Source organism: Orcinus orca, chromosome 4 (assembly GCF_937001465.1).
Source record: "Orcinus orca chromosome 4, mOrcOrc1.1, whole genome shotgun sequence".
Taxonomy (NCBI): Eukaryota; Metazoa; Chordata; class Mammalia; order Artiodactyla; family Delphinidae; genus Orcinus; species Orcinus orca.
Window position 1 is genome coordinate 138691468 of NC_064562.1, and position 15344 is coordinate 138706811.

Genomic DNA, 15344 nt, shown 5'->3' on the forward strand with positions numbered 1-15344 from the left:
TATATATGTTCCTATTATCATTTTCTTAATTGTTTTGGGTTTGTTATTGTAGGTCTTTTCCTTCTCTTGTGTTTCCTGTCTAGAGAAGTTCCTTTAGCATTTGTTGTAAAGCAGGTTTGGTGGTGCTGAATTCTCTTAGCTTTTGCTTGTCTGTAAAGGTTTTAATTTCTCCATCAAATCTGAATGAGATCCTTGCTGGCTAGAGTAATCTTGGTTGTAGGTTTTTCTCTTTCATCCCTTTAAATATGTCCTGCCTCTCCCTTCTGGATTGAAGAGTTTCTGCTGAAAGAACAGCTGATAACCTTATGGGGTTTCCCTTGTATATTATTTGTTGCTTTTCCCTTGCTGATTTTAATATTTTTTCTTTGTGTTTAATTTTGACAGTTTGATTAATATGTGTATTGTGTTTCTCCTTAGATTTATCCTGTATGGGACTCTCTGCGCTTCCTGGACTTGATTGACTAATTCCTTTCCCATATTAGGGAAGTTTTCAACTATAATATCTTCAAATATTTTCCCAGTCCCTTTTTTTCCTCTTCTTCTTCAAGGACCCCTTTAATTCGAATGTTAGTGGATTTAATGTTGTCCCAGAGGTCTTTGAGACTGTCCTCAATTCTTTTCATTTTTTCTTTCTTTATTCTGCTTTGCAGTAGTTATTTCCACTGTTTTATCTTCCAGGTCACTTATCTGTTCTTCTGCCTCAGTTATTCTGCTATTGATTCCTTCTAGAGAATTTTAAATTTCATTTATTTTGTTGTTCATCATTGTTGGTTTGCTATTTAGTTCTTCTAGGTCCTTGTTAAACATTTCTTGTATTTTCTCCATTTTGTTTCCAAGATTTTGGATCATCTTTACTATCATTACTCTGAGTTTTTTTTCAAGTAGACTGCCTATTTCCTCTTCATTTGTTAGGTCTGGTCAGTTTTTATCTTGCTCCTTCATCTGCTGTGTGTTTTTCTGTCTTCTCATTTTGTTTAACTTACTGTGTTTGGGGTCTCCTTTTTGCAGGCTGCAGGTTCTTAGTTCCCATTGTTTTTGGTGTCTTCCCCCAGTGGGTAAGTTGGTTCAGTGGGTTGTGTAGGCTTCTTGGTGGAGGGGACTGGTGCCTGTGTTCTGGTGGATGAGGCTGGATCTTGTATTTTTAGTGGGCAGGACTGCATCTGGTGGTGTTTTTTGGAGTGTCTGTGAACTTATTATGATTTTAGGCAGCCTCTCTGCTAATGGGTGTGTTTGTGTTCCTGTCTTGCTAGTTGTTTGCTATGGGGTATCCAGCAGTGGAGCTTCCCGGTCGTCGAGTGGATCTGGGTCTTAGTGTGGGATAGAGATCTCTGGGAGAGCTTTTGGTGTTTGATATTACGTGGGGCCAGGAGGTCTCTGGGGAACCAATGTCCTGAACTCAGCTCTACAACCTCAGAGGCACAGGCCTGACACCTGGTTAGTGTACCAAGACCCTCTCAGTCACATGGCTCAGGAAAAAAGGGAGAAAAAAAAGAAAGAAAGAAAGAAAAACATAAAATAAAATAAGATAAAATAAATAGTTATTAAATAAAAAATATAAAAAATTATTAAAAAGAAAAAATTTTAAAGTACTAAAAAAAAAGAGAAAGAAAGAAGAGAGCAACTAAACCTAAAAACAAATCCACCAATGATAACAAGCACTAAAAACTATACTAAAAAAAAATAAATAAAACAGAAAGACAGAACCCTAAGACAAATGGTAAAAACAAAGCTATAATCACACAAAGATGCATACATATACACACTCACAAAAAGAGAAAAAGGAAAATATATATATGTGTATATATATATATATATATATAAAGGAAGAGAGCAACTAAATCAGTAAACAAATGAAGCTCTAAACACTAAACTAAGGTAAACATAAAACCAGAAACAAATTAGATTCAGAAAGTAAACCAAAAATCTACAGTTGCTCCCGAAGTTCACCACCTCAATTTTGGGATGATTCGTTGTCTATTCACATATTCCAGAGATGCAGGGTACATCAAGTTGATTGTGGAGACTTAATCCAATGCTCCTGAGGCTGCTGGGAGAGATTTCCCTTTCTCTTCTTTGTTCGCACAGCTCCTGGGGCTCAGCTTTGGGTTTGGCCCCACCTCTGTGTGTAGGTCGCCCTCTGGCATCTGTTCTTTGCCCAGACAGGGCGGTGTTAAAGTAGCAGCTGATTCGGGGGCTCTGGCTCACTCAGGCTGGGGGAGAGGGGGTTATGGAATGTGGGGCCACTCTGTGGTGGTAGAGGCCAGCGTGACATTGCAACAGCCTGAGGCATGCCATGTTTCCTCCCAGGGAAGTTGTCCCTGGATCATGTGACCCTGGCAGTGGCAGGCTGCACAGACTCCTGGGAGGGGAGGTGTGGATAGCAACCTGTGCTTGCACACAGGCTTCTTGGTGGCTGCAGCAGCAGCGTTAGCATTTCATGCCCGTCTCTGGTGTCCGTACTGATAGTCGCGGCTTGCACCTGTCTCTGGCACTCGTTTAGGTCATGTTCTGAATCCCCACTCCTTGTGCACCCCAAAACTATGGTCTCTTGCCTCTCAGACAGTTCCAGACTTTTTCCCGGATTCCTTCCCACCTAGCTGTGGTGCACTAGCCCCCTTCAGTCTGTGTTCACACAGCCAACCCCAGTGCTCTACCTGGGATCTGACCTCCGAAGCCCAAGCCTCAGCTCCCAACCCTCACACGCCCCAGTGGGTGAGAAGACAAGCCTCTCAGGGTGGTGAGTGCTGGTCGGCAGTGATACTCTGTGTGGAAATCTCTCCGCTTTGCCCTCTGCACCCCTGTTGCTGCTCTCTCCTCTGTGGCTCTGAAGCTTCCCCCCTCTGCCAACCCCCATCTCCACCAGTGAAGGGGTTTCCTAGTGTGTGGAAACTTTTTCTCCTTCACAGCTCCCTCCCAGTGGTGCAGGTCCCGTCCCTATGCTTTTGTCTCTGTTTTTCCTTTTTTCTTTTGCCCTACACAGGTATGTGAGGAGTTTCTTGCCTTGTGGGAAGTCTGAGGTCTTCTGCCAGCATTCAATAGGTGTTCTGTAGGAGTTGTTCCACATGTAGATGCATTTTTGATGTATTTGTGGGAGGAAGGTGATCTCCGTGTCTTACTCCTCCACCATCTTGAAGGTCTACCAATACCTTTATTTTAAGTAAATAGAAGAGTAATGTCTGATTATTACTCCTCACTTTGTATATTCACAAAGTATCTTTTTAAAAAGTTTTTTAATGACTGGGCTTAATCTTTAGTGATACCACTGATTAAAATTAATATGTTTCATTTAGGCAGCAACTAGAGAAGAGATTTTTGAAACTCTCAAACACATGCACAAAAAAAACAGATTCACTAATATGTTTGGCAGTCCTATGTCAGTGTGATTAAAGAGCTGGCCTGAAATAACCCACTTAACCGGTAATTTTGTTCAGTGTCCTGTTCTCACTTTTTCTCTGTTCCACCCCTTCATCCTACCTTCCTCCCTCTAATCCTCCAACCAGTATTCCCCAGTAATTTCTTAGACACGTCAAAACCCACTGCAACCACAGCCTCCACCACCAAACACACATGCGCTTAGGCACTTGGTGTTAATGCCTTATTCTTCCTTCTTACAAATCTTATCCTTAAAAAAATTCAGATGACAGAAATTAGCCTAAATAGTTCCCCCAGGAATTTTTTTGTTCCAATTTAATATAGATAAAAGCAGTAGTTTTTAAAATTTAAACTCTATAATTGTACTGCCCTTAAAAACCTCTCCCAGTGGATAGTAGAGACATTTGGGAGACAAAAGTGTATCCTACTACACACTACTATTCTTCTTTTTCTTTTCATGTCCTCAGGAATGACCGTCATTCTTAGGAGTGGAGTTCAGCTTTTAGAGAACAAGTGTTTTATCTGCGTCTTATAATAAAAAGATAATTATTGACATAAAACAGCTCAAGTAATTGTTGTGACTGATTATAGAAGAAGAGTGAATATCTCTCTAAATATGAGGGAAAAGGAAATTACTTAAATAATATTCCATGACATTTTAAAAGTTATGTCTAGGGCTTCCCTGGTGGCGCAGTGGTTGAGAGTCCACCTGCCGATGCAGGGGACACGGGTTCATGCCCCGGTCCGGGAAGATCCCACATGCCGCAGAGTGGCTAGGCCTGTGAGCCATGGCCGCTGAGCCTACGCGTCCGGAGCTTGTGCTCTGCAGTGGGAGAGGCCACAACAGTGAGAGGCCCACGTACCAAAAAAAAAAAAAAAAGTTCTCTCTATAGGCAAACGAGTGCTACCAAGTTGGTAGGTTTTGGAAGTTAAAAAATATTAAGATATTCTGAGAAATTCATTTTTGTCTTGTGTGGGTCCTTTACAGTTTTGGAAGATTTACAGGAAAAATATTAGTTCAGTTAAACTAATTAGCTACAGATATTCAATCTGATTAAAGTCAATATTTTTGAAAGTTTTATTTCATCTTTCAAAGATGTGTTTAGTTTCACACCTTAGCTGCTAAATTTAACTTTCTAGTAATTTTTTAATGTTTTAAGTTATGCCTTTGTTATGGGCTTACTTGTGTCCCCTCAAAATTCCTTTGTTGAAGCCCTAACCCCCTAATACCTCAGAATGTAACTGTATTGGAGATAGGGTCATTAAAGAGGCAACTAAGTTAAAAAGGGGTCATTAGGGTGGGCTCTTATTCAATATGACTTTGTCCTTCTGAGAAGAGTTTAGGACTCAGCACACAAAGACAGGGGGATGACCCTGTGAGGACACAGTGAGAAAGTAGCCATCTGCAAGTCAAGGAGAGAGGCCTCAGAAGAAACCAAACTTGCCAACACCTTGATCTTAGACTTCTAGCCTCCAGAACTAGGAGAAAACAAATTTATTTTGTTTAAGCCACCCAGTCTGTAGTACTTAGTTAAGGTAGCCATAGCAAACTAATATAATCTTTTAGTCCAAAAGTAATATAAAATGTATACTCTGACTTATGCTCTTCATATAAAAGTATATATAAAAGGACTAAGTCTTTAATTCCTAGAGATCTAATTTTCAGATTTGTTAATAAGACCAGCTTCAGACGAAAAGATCCCATAAGAATGAACATGCAAACTATCTAAAATATAAGAAGTAAAAGATGAAATTATTTATAACTTTGATCAATGACCCAAATTCTAGGACCATTTTGAGATGGTTTGAGACCAATGTAATTTCTCTTTTTATTATTTTTTATTTTTGGCAGCCGTGCGTGGCCTGTGGAATCTTATTTCCTTGACCAGGGACTGAACCCAGGCCACGGCAGTGAAAGCACCAAATCCTAATCACTGGACTGCCAGGGAACTCCTGACACCATTGTAATTTCTTACCTATGGTTTTCCTAAAAAGCCACTAAACATGTGTACTTGATAGCACGTATTGTGGTTGTAACTGACAGTAGTCTGTATATCTCCTCCATGGTGTGAGAGGTTGTGTCTCTGCCCTTGTTTCCCATATTGTTGAACTCCAGAGGGATAAGAGTTTTGAAAGAAGAGATGGCCAGGAGAAGATCACAAGGGTCAAGGCTAAACCAACCAGGGAAGCAGAAACATCTGTTCACATATAGAAGGATTGTCTTTTCGGCTCCTATAAAATCTCTTGAATGAACACCAGTTACCTTCATTGTCTTATTTTACTCATTTTCCCTAATGCCTTGCATGTATCAGGACTTGATAAATGGTTTAGTATGAAGGAATGGATAAACCAATTGATGGCTGCCATTTCTCTACTCATGTGGAAGAGTGGATTTGTAAAGAGTAAGAAGGGGGGCAATTATGTAAGGAATTTGGCAAAACCAAATTAGCAGTTTAGCTACTATACTCCTTACTGTGTCTCTTGAAATCTGATCTATTTATTTATATTGAAAAAATAAATCAGAAAATAGTGAGCATGTTTTTCCTTAGATTTACATGATTTTGTACGTATCTATTTTTAGATATTTTCTTGCAACATTAATTTCTGAAGAGATTAGTCTGTCTAATTTACTTTCAAATGGCTTATCATTATTATGAAATCTGAATTGACACAGAAAATATGAGAGTAATATTCTACTTTTTATTAAAAAAGAAAACACTGCTTTGTTATCAGATTGAATTAGAGCTTTTATCTAGATGGCAATATTCATTTTAGAATAATCTGATAATGTGCACACAGAAACACACACACTACACTATGTGCAAATTGTCTTTTCCATCTTTCTAAGATTTAAAATTTGATGTAATAATGTTTGAACTTGAAGGCTGAATTCAAAGAAATATAGCTCGTAACAGGAATATAAAATACTCCTATCAATGTATCCATCTTTATTTTTCTCATTCTAGCTGTTTTCATACCATGTATTTTGCTTAATGTAATGACCAACTGAGAATTGCAATGCGTTTTTCTGAGGATAGACCAAGTGACATTCAAATGCGCTTCATAAGCATATACTGACTCAGACATAATAGAAGTATACGGCTAACAACTCTGCTCCATAACATAAAAATAGTTTACTTCTTCATATTCTTCCACATGGACACAATACTTTTCTTTTGTCATGTCCCAAAAAGAGAATATGAACTCATTCTCAGGTCTGGAATGCATGAAGTCATCTCATCAGATAGTCAAATTTATATCACAATATTTTATTTACAATAGTACAATTCAGCAAAAGTCATAAGCTTTGCCAGGACTTTTCATTGCCTTTTCTCTAGGAATGAGCATCAGAAAACATATTCTTAATACATGGATGAGAAAATAAATCTTTAAAATAATTTAACCAGAATAAACCAAATAATAAAATGAATTTCCAGATCTCAAAATGACATTATCCTCCAGAAATATGTGCTGAATTCCTATTAGTTTAATTCTTTAGGTGATTTCTCAGATTGATAGACTGATAATTGCCATCTATGACATATGATATGGGAACCAATTCAAAATACTTACATCACTTCTACATCTATAGTGACCTTGTGTGAACAGCTTCAAATTTAAATACAGTACTTTCACTTCCAAATATTATATTCTGATTCTAAAATATTTAAGTTTTGTAATGAGTAGGCCATATTTAATAAATCCATTTAAACCATATAATTTTAGATTAGCTTGATGTCTGACATATAATAGTTAACAGAAATTTCTGACTGAATTAGTAAACTTCAACCTAAGACTAAGAAATCATCACCACCACCACCATCACCACCACCATCATCATCATCATCATCATCATCATCTTCAAAGTTCTAGAGTTAAGTCCAAAATCAAAATGTTGGCAGAGCCATGCTCCTTCTGAAGGGAAATATCCTTCCTTGCCTCTTCCTAGTTTCTGGTTTGCAATCCTTGGCATTTCTTGGCTTGTGGTAACATAACTCCAATCTCTGCCTCTGTTTTCACCTGGCCTTGTTCCCTAGGTCTCTCTGTATCTCCAAATCTCTCTCTCCTTATAAGGACACCAGTATTGGATTTAGGGCTCACCCTAATCCAGTATAAACCTATCTCAATTTACATCTGCAAAGACTCTATTTCCAAATATCAGTACAATTGCATTCACTGGGGATTAGAATTTCAACATATTTTGGGGGGGGCGCACAATTCAATTCACAACAGTCATAATCATAATCATCGATTACGTTTATATAGTGCTTCCTAATTGCCAGGTACTAGTCTAAACACTTTATGCATATTAGTCCATTTAATCATCATGATGATTCTATGAGGTAGGTACTATCATTATCACCACATAACAGAATAGGAAAGTAAACCAGAGAGAGATTATGTAACTTTAAGAGCCTCTAATCCAGGGTTCAAAATCCTAGCTGAAGAGTTGGTGCTTTTAACCACTGTAGCCTACAGCCTCTCAAATAGGATGCGACTCATTTGAGTCCCTCTTCTGTAATAGAACCCGTGTTTCCTGCTAACGTTAGAGGGATGTTGATAGAAATCTGAGACCTCAAAGTACTTATATGCTTATTTTAATATGAGCTTGGGGAGATGGTTTGGATCTGGAGACAGATTATTTATCCCTTTTGTGTGACCTTGGATAAATTATTTAACCTTACTTTGCCTCAGACTTGTGAAGTATTGAAGATTAAACAAGTTAATCGTGTATAAATTGCTTAGAATAGTGCCTGATATATACACTATTATTAAGCTATTAATTTTTATTGTTACCATTACTAATGACAACAAATTCTGAATTATCTTTTTACATAAGTGAGTTGTTTTGAGAGGCATCGTCTATAAATAAAAACAAATACTATTTTAATACATATTTTCACTTCTTCTATGTAACTTGATAGGAATTGCTGATTTGTTTCAAAATAGCTACAAGCACCTAGACTTGGAAGGAAATTCTTCCCTCTCCTGCTGTCTGATGCAGGTTTTCCTACCCCAAAAGTGGTGCAGAGGAAAACAGAAGGTCAAGTATGTATGCAGTGACTAATGGGTGTCTACAGGTTAATGCTGTGACTGTCATCTTTGCCACCTTACTGAGATCCCCCACCAGGCACAGGAAGTAACAAAGCTACAGCAATACTCGGCTGAGTGTAAACACAAGTTTTTAAACTCTAAGTGTGAGTTTGCTTCCTATAATGACTCACCCAAGTGAGAGAAAACAGTCTCATCAAGTTCTACACTTATTTGATTTCCAGAGTTTCAGATACTTTACTGATTACACCTGTGTATCACAGTATGCCATGTGCCCTCCACCCACCTGGAGTTTTTTTGTACTTTATAGGAAGCAAATATCCTCCAGATATTTGTACTTGAAACTAACAAGCAATAATTGAATTTCATCTAGAATTATTTTTTCTGACATTTCACTTGTTTTTCTGGTGTACAAAAAGTAAATAAAGAACAGCTTGTATCTGATTTTCATTTTCAAAAAGTGAGTTATTTGTCCTCAAAATTAACAGGATGATGACTTTTAGCTGATAAAGTGGAAAACTTGGAAATAAGATGGATTAGGGGACTTGAAGTTCAGTCTGGTTAAAAAGAAACCTTATTTAGTATCTACTATGTGTCTTGTGCACTGCTAAGTGATTACAAAGATGAATGGTTAACCTAGAATAACTGAAAAGAAAAACACCTGTATGCTATCAGATGCTTACAAAAGCATAAAGTAAAATAATACTTAAATGTTGAGGTACATTTGCAATTGTTTTTTCCAGTAATAACAAAAACAGTGTATGTTAAAAGAGGAAATTTTAAAATCAACTACTTTTTTAAAGTTCATATATAGATTGTATGCCTTGTGACAGAGAATAAAAGTTTCTAAAAAAGTGGTTATTCATTTCCATTTACCTAATATTGTGAATATGTGTGACTGGTGAAATTCTCTCAGCTTGGAAAATATCAGCTTTCATTGTTCTGCTACTTCAAACTTTAGCTTAGGTCTAATGTATAGTAGTTTGGGGGGGAACATGAGAGAAAAACTCTCTCTCTGCCTTTAAGTAAGAAAACAGTTATCATGCAGTAGTTTCTAGTAGTGTTAAATTTTTTCCTCAAATATATTATCCCTTACCCCTCCCCCTTTATTTTTCAGTTCAAAAACAGTAGCTTAGGGACAGAGCAAAATCTTAGAGAAAGAAAGGAAAAATTACCCTCTCAATAAATATACAAGGGTACAGGAAGGAATGAGTCTAGTAGGGGCAGGATGCCATGGATACATGGTAAGGGGATTCCCAAGGATACCACAAAGAATTCCACAAGTATATGCTTCCTAAGGAAGATGACTCTGCTACATATTGAAGCATTTAATGCAATTTAATGAAAATAAGCAGATACTATATACTGAAATGCACATATGTGTTACAGATTGGAGGTTTTCATCAGTAACATAATAACTCCCCTTAGATTTCATAGCCCTTTCCCAAACAGGCAGACAGACACATGTGATACAGGTGGAAAAAGATGGCTTTCCTTTTTTGAGATATGTCATTGGATTAAGCGATCAAAACAGAGGTTGTCCATTCTGTTTCTACTAGAGAATTTTTGGTTTCCCGACAAATTTAATTCACTTTTTTAAAATAGAAGAGTATCTTAAGTATATGAACTGTAATGTATGAGTCCATTAGGAAAATTGAATATTTTCTCCATGTATATGGAAACTGTTCTATGTAACAAATCTATTATAGATCATCTGGTTATTCACCAGACAAAAATGGATATGTGAATTATGTTTGCACACATTCTCTAAAATAAATAACTCTCCCTGATGAGTGGGTATGTTTGACCCCAGAGGCCTGTGTTGTAATTAATACTGATGGAGAAACCAGAGTCAGGAATTTCTTTAGCAGATACTCTATATTGCATTTCCAACTTGGGCCTCCTGGGCTCACCACAGGTGGCACTATACAGGTGCAACACTCACTGTCTGAAAAGAACTCAGTAGGTTAACAAAATCACCTAAAGCATGGGTCAGCAAATTTTGTCCTATAACTGGCCAGATAGTAAATTGTAGGATTTGTGGGCCATATACTCTCTGTTCCAACTCCTTCCCTCTGCAATTATAGGCTGAAAGCAGCCACAGACAATATGTAAGTGAATGGATGTAGCTGAGTTCCAGTAAAATTTATTTAGATTTAGCCCGCCAACCCCTGATCTAGACATCATAAAGTTTTCAAAAAAAAAAAAAAAAAATGAAGGCAAATGTGAATTTGCCCACAAATTTGAGTGTCCTTTGGATTTATATTATTCTAGTTACTTTTTAAAAACATTTTAAACTGTTGATGTAACTACATTTAACTGTTATTTGTTATTGCTCAAACTGGAACCTTTCCCCAGAAGTTCCTTTGTTGAATTTCTTTAGTTAACTATAATTTACATACCTTATTGTATTCTAGAAAGTTTTAATGGAGGTTGACAAAGTTGACTGCAGGACAAAATAAAGGTAAAATAGGTGAGAAAAATGAGGTATGGAGTTATGGTAGGATAGAAGAATAACATGCTGCAGGATGAGATGCACAAGAACAGGTCATGAAATTCTGTGCATGTTCTAGAAGTGCAACACATTTATCTCAAAGCCATCCAAGCAGCTAATGAGAAGAAAGAAAGAAACACAATCAGGTATATGGGGTCAGAGCGTTCAAAAGATGACATCTCACTGGTGCCTCTGGTAAAGCTCAATGAACGATTCCAAATTTGATACATGAGAGAAATTGTGGTCTCCATCAGGAAAACTGTAGTAATATACTTGTAACTTATTCCACCCTTAAAATCATATTTCCAGTAAACGTAAATGCGTATGTAAGGTAAAGCAATAGAGACAAAAAAAAAAGCAGTAGAATAGAAATAATAGCAGCGAAGCTCCTTGTAGATTAGAAAAAGAACTCAAATATTTAAAAAATCGATTTAAAAAATACTCTCAGGAATTACCTTTCTAGAGCTGTTTCTCTCAGAAAAGATGGTTAGCTTAGCAGTAACAGGCCTGGAATCCACAAAGAGGACAAATATAAAACACATACATACATATGAAATATAAGAAAAATAAGTAAATCAAGATTTCTATTGCAAAATATTAAAATATAATTGAATCTTAAAATTTTTCTGTTTGTAGATATCTTGGGTGAAATTGTACCAGTTATGTTGTATGGGAGATAACTAGAATGTTTGGAAACCGTATACAAGCCCTTGTGTCCCCGTCCTTTGAAGTAAAAGGCTTTTGCTTTAGTATCCCAGGCCTCCCTTGAGTCTCAAAAGACTGACTCAAGAGTTAATGATCAGGAAATGTGAAGATGTAGAAACAAAGAATAGCTGTCAGGCTGGGAAACTGGTAACAATTTAGACAATAAATCCACCACATAGCAGAATCACCAAACTCCCAGTTCCCTGAAAGATAAAGGCCTGACACACATTCCTAAGTTGTTTTTAAAGGAAGCAGACCCCCACCAGATGAAAACTGCTGACCGCAAGAACATAGACCCTAGACTGGTTGAAAACAGAAGGTTGATGATGCTTGAAGCTTCACCTTGATGCCAACCAGTCTGAGAATTGGGCATGAGCTGATCACACACCCTGCAGCCCTCTCTCTCACACTGCCTTTAAAACCCCTTTCCTGAAAGCCATCCAGAAGTTTGGGTCTTTTGAGCATGAGCTATCTGTTCTCCTTGACTGGTGTCCTGCAATAAATGTACTTTCCTTCTCTGCAACCCAGTGTCAATAGATTGGCTTTACTGCACATGGACGAGGAGACCCAAGTTAGGTTCGGTAACATTACCGGGGAGAAATTTTATTTTACATTTACAATTTCAGTTAAACTTTGGTAGAATAGTGACACTGCATCTGAATCTCAGGAATATTGAGCAGCTTTCTTAAGGCCTCACATCCAGTCAGCCTCACCTCTCACCTCCCAGGCTAATTCCCTGCCCGCAGGTACACTCCCTCTCATGGTTCCCTTCCTGTCCTGACACAGCACTGATGAAAGGAGCTAAATTCAGATAATATGTGTTAAGCCCTCCATTCGAGACTGCAGGCCATATCTCAGAGCTCCCCGCTAAATCCCTGGACTTGCGAAAATTGCAGGATCAAGTGACAAGCACATAGTAAGTACTCAACAAGAAATTATTACAAATCCGTGGGGTTTCCCTGGTGGCGCAGTGGTTAAGAATCTGCCTGCCAATTCAGGGGACACAGGTTCGAGCCCTGGTCTGGGAAGATCCCACATGCCGTGGAGCAACTAAGCCCATGCATCACAACTACTGAGGCTGTGCTTTAGAGCCCACAAGCCACAACTACTGAGCCTGCGTGTCACAACTACTGAAGCCTGCATGCCTAGAGCCTGTGCTCCGCAAGAGAAGCCACCGCAATGAGAAGACTGTGCACCTCAAAGAAGAGTAGCCCCACTTGCCGCAACTAAAGAAAGTCCACGTGCAACAATGAAGACCTAACGCAGCCAAAAATAAATTAATTAATTTCATTCTTTTTATTTTTTAAAAAAGAAATTATTACAAATTCAAACAAAACAAACATGGGCATGATTTAAATACGATTTGCTGGCTACATGTAGCATTGTCAAAGTTCCTTCTACCAAAAAACAAAAAAAAAGGTAAGAAATCTCTCCATTCTACCAAAAAGTAGCTTAAAAGATATATACTTTTTACCATTTTTACATATATTTTCTTACCTTAGAATTCTTTAACTTTGTTTAATCATCATATTGTGGACAATGAGGCTTGAGTTTATTTTCTTAAACTATATCTTCTCTATACTGCTTCTCCAAATCCCTCCCATTTTCCAGATTCTCACCTTAGTTTAAATAATCTATTTAGGAAAGCAAGATCCTGAAATTCTGATTTCTGAAGGGCGGTTCCTTAGAAAACAACTCAGCCAAAAGAAAAGGCTAGATCCCTTGTTTCTCAAACATTTCCTGCCTGTTCTCACCCTGGGAGAAGTAACCTACTCCAGTGAAATCACCTTTATCAGAAATAATTTGATGCTTATGGGGTACACTTGAAGCTACATCCATGCCACCCTATTGACCACACTGTACTATTTCCCTCTACCTGAGTGTTCTTCTTTAGAGCAGCATCAGAGTGGGGCCTGGGGGCCCTGCACAGCACCTGTGCAGTCTGTGCCCTCACCCCCCAGCCACCAGGACAAGCAGTAGCAACAGATCAAATAACATAAGAGGTGCTCAGAGGTGATTTCCAGTTTAAGTGTCTTTTTATCAAGTTGTTTTGCTGTTTACATAGTGGTAGAATAAATAGTACTGTGGTATATTTTTTCTCCTGAAAAGTGCATAACCAATTTAATGTATGTTCATGTTTCATGATCTATTCTATGACACGTCATCTATTTTGGCATGTCAAAAATATACATACACATTTTTTTTTTCCTCTCTCCCTCCCTTCTGGCATATCTGACTGTTACTCTGTGATCTTGGTGCAAGGAAAGGATATTATGATCTCAGTTTCTTAATGCTTTGTTGTTGTCTCATCATTTTTTTCTACGTAGATATTACCTACTCTTCTCTAAAAACTCATTCAAATGTACAATTCTTTCTGAACCCTTCCTTTCCCTGCCTGAGAAGAGTTGATCCCTTCCTCTTAAGAACTGCTTGCTCCTCACATGAATTCCCTATTATTCTAATATAAATTTCCTTCTCCTCAGCCCTTATGGAAGTTTTATATTCCTGTTGCCTAGAAAAGTATCTGCCACACAGAACATGACTTATGTTAATTGAATATATTGCAGCTGATGAGACCAGTTTCCAGTTTGGGTTTTTCAAATTTTTTATTTATTTTTTTATTTTTTTGCGGTACGCGGGCCTCTCACTCTTGTGGCCTCTCCAGTTGCGGAGCACAGGCTCCGGACGCGCAGGCTCAGCGGCCATGGCTCACAGGCCTAGCCGCTCCGTGGCATGTGGGATCTTCCTGGACCGGGGCACGAACCCGTGTCCCCTGCATCGGCAGGCGGACTCTCAACCACTGCGCCACCAGGGAAGCCCTCAAATGTTAATTTTGATGAAGAGTTGTTTTGCAATTGATTTCTCACCAGATGAACAAAAAGTGCATTTAATGTAGATGTGTACAAGTGAACAAACTCACTCTTTGACTTGCAAAAAATCTCCATGAGCAAATATTTTTAATAAAGGCAAACCAAAAGGATTTTTTCAAAATTGCTATGATGCTGCTAAGAAATGACTTATCACTTGTTTCCTACTGGTATGAAGCTTAGTTGTTTATATTGTGCAATGTAGACAAGTTATCATAAAAGTTTTTGTCTGACTTTTCTCTTCTCAAAACTAGCTTTGTGAACCCGTGTGTGTGTGCATGGATGTTGGTGTGTGGGTGTGTTAGAGAGAGGGGGAAAGAAAACGAGGTATACAGGACAAAATTAACTCTTGCTTCAGTAATTACATTGTAGAGTGCACTAAACAATGGTCAGTGGCAATTATATATATGAATGTAAACCCGTGAACATGCCAACCATCAACATCCTTCTAGTGCAACAGGACAGTGTCATGACTTTACTATGATCCATGGAATTCAAGTCTGAAACGTATAATTCCATCATCAATCACTATTTCTCTTCCACAGATATGCTGACAGAGTATACTATTTGCCATGGAAATTTTTATTAAATGCTCTAAACTGCTGCAGAAATAACTCAGGAGTATATCAATTAATCTTTATCCAAGGTAATTTAATTCATTTTACTTACAACCATTTCAAAAGCAGGCTTTTGTCTTTACAAAAAAGCCTTCAAAAATAGCTTCAAATTTGTAAAAATTATTCTCTTTTACAACTACCCATATTTCTGTAACTTTCAAGAGATTCTTGGGTATGTTTGCTTCACTTCCCAAAGAGTTAGATGGACATGAAAATTACTTCTAAGTAATAATGTTG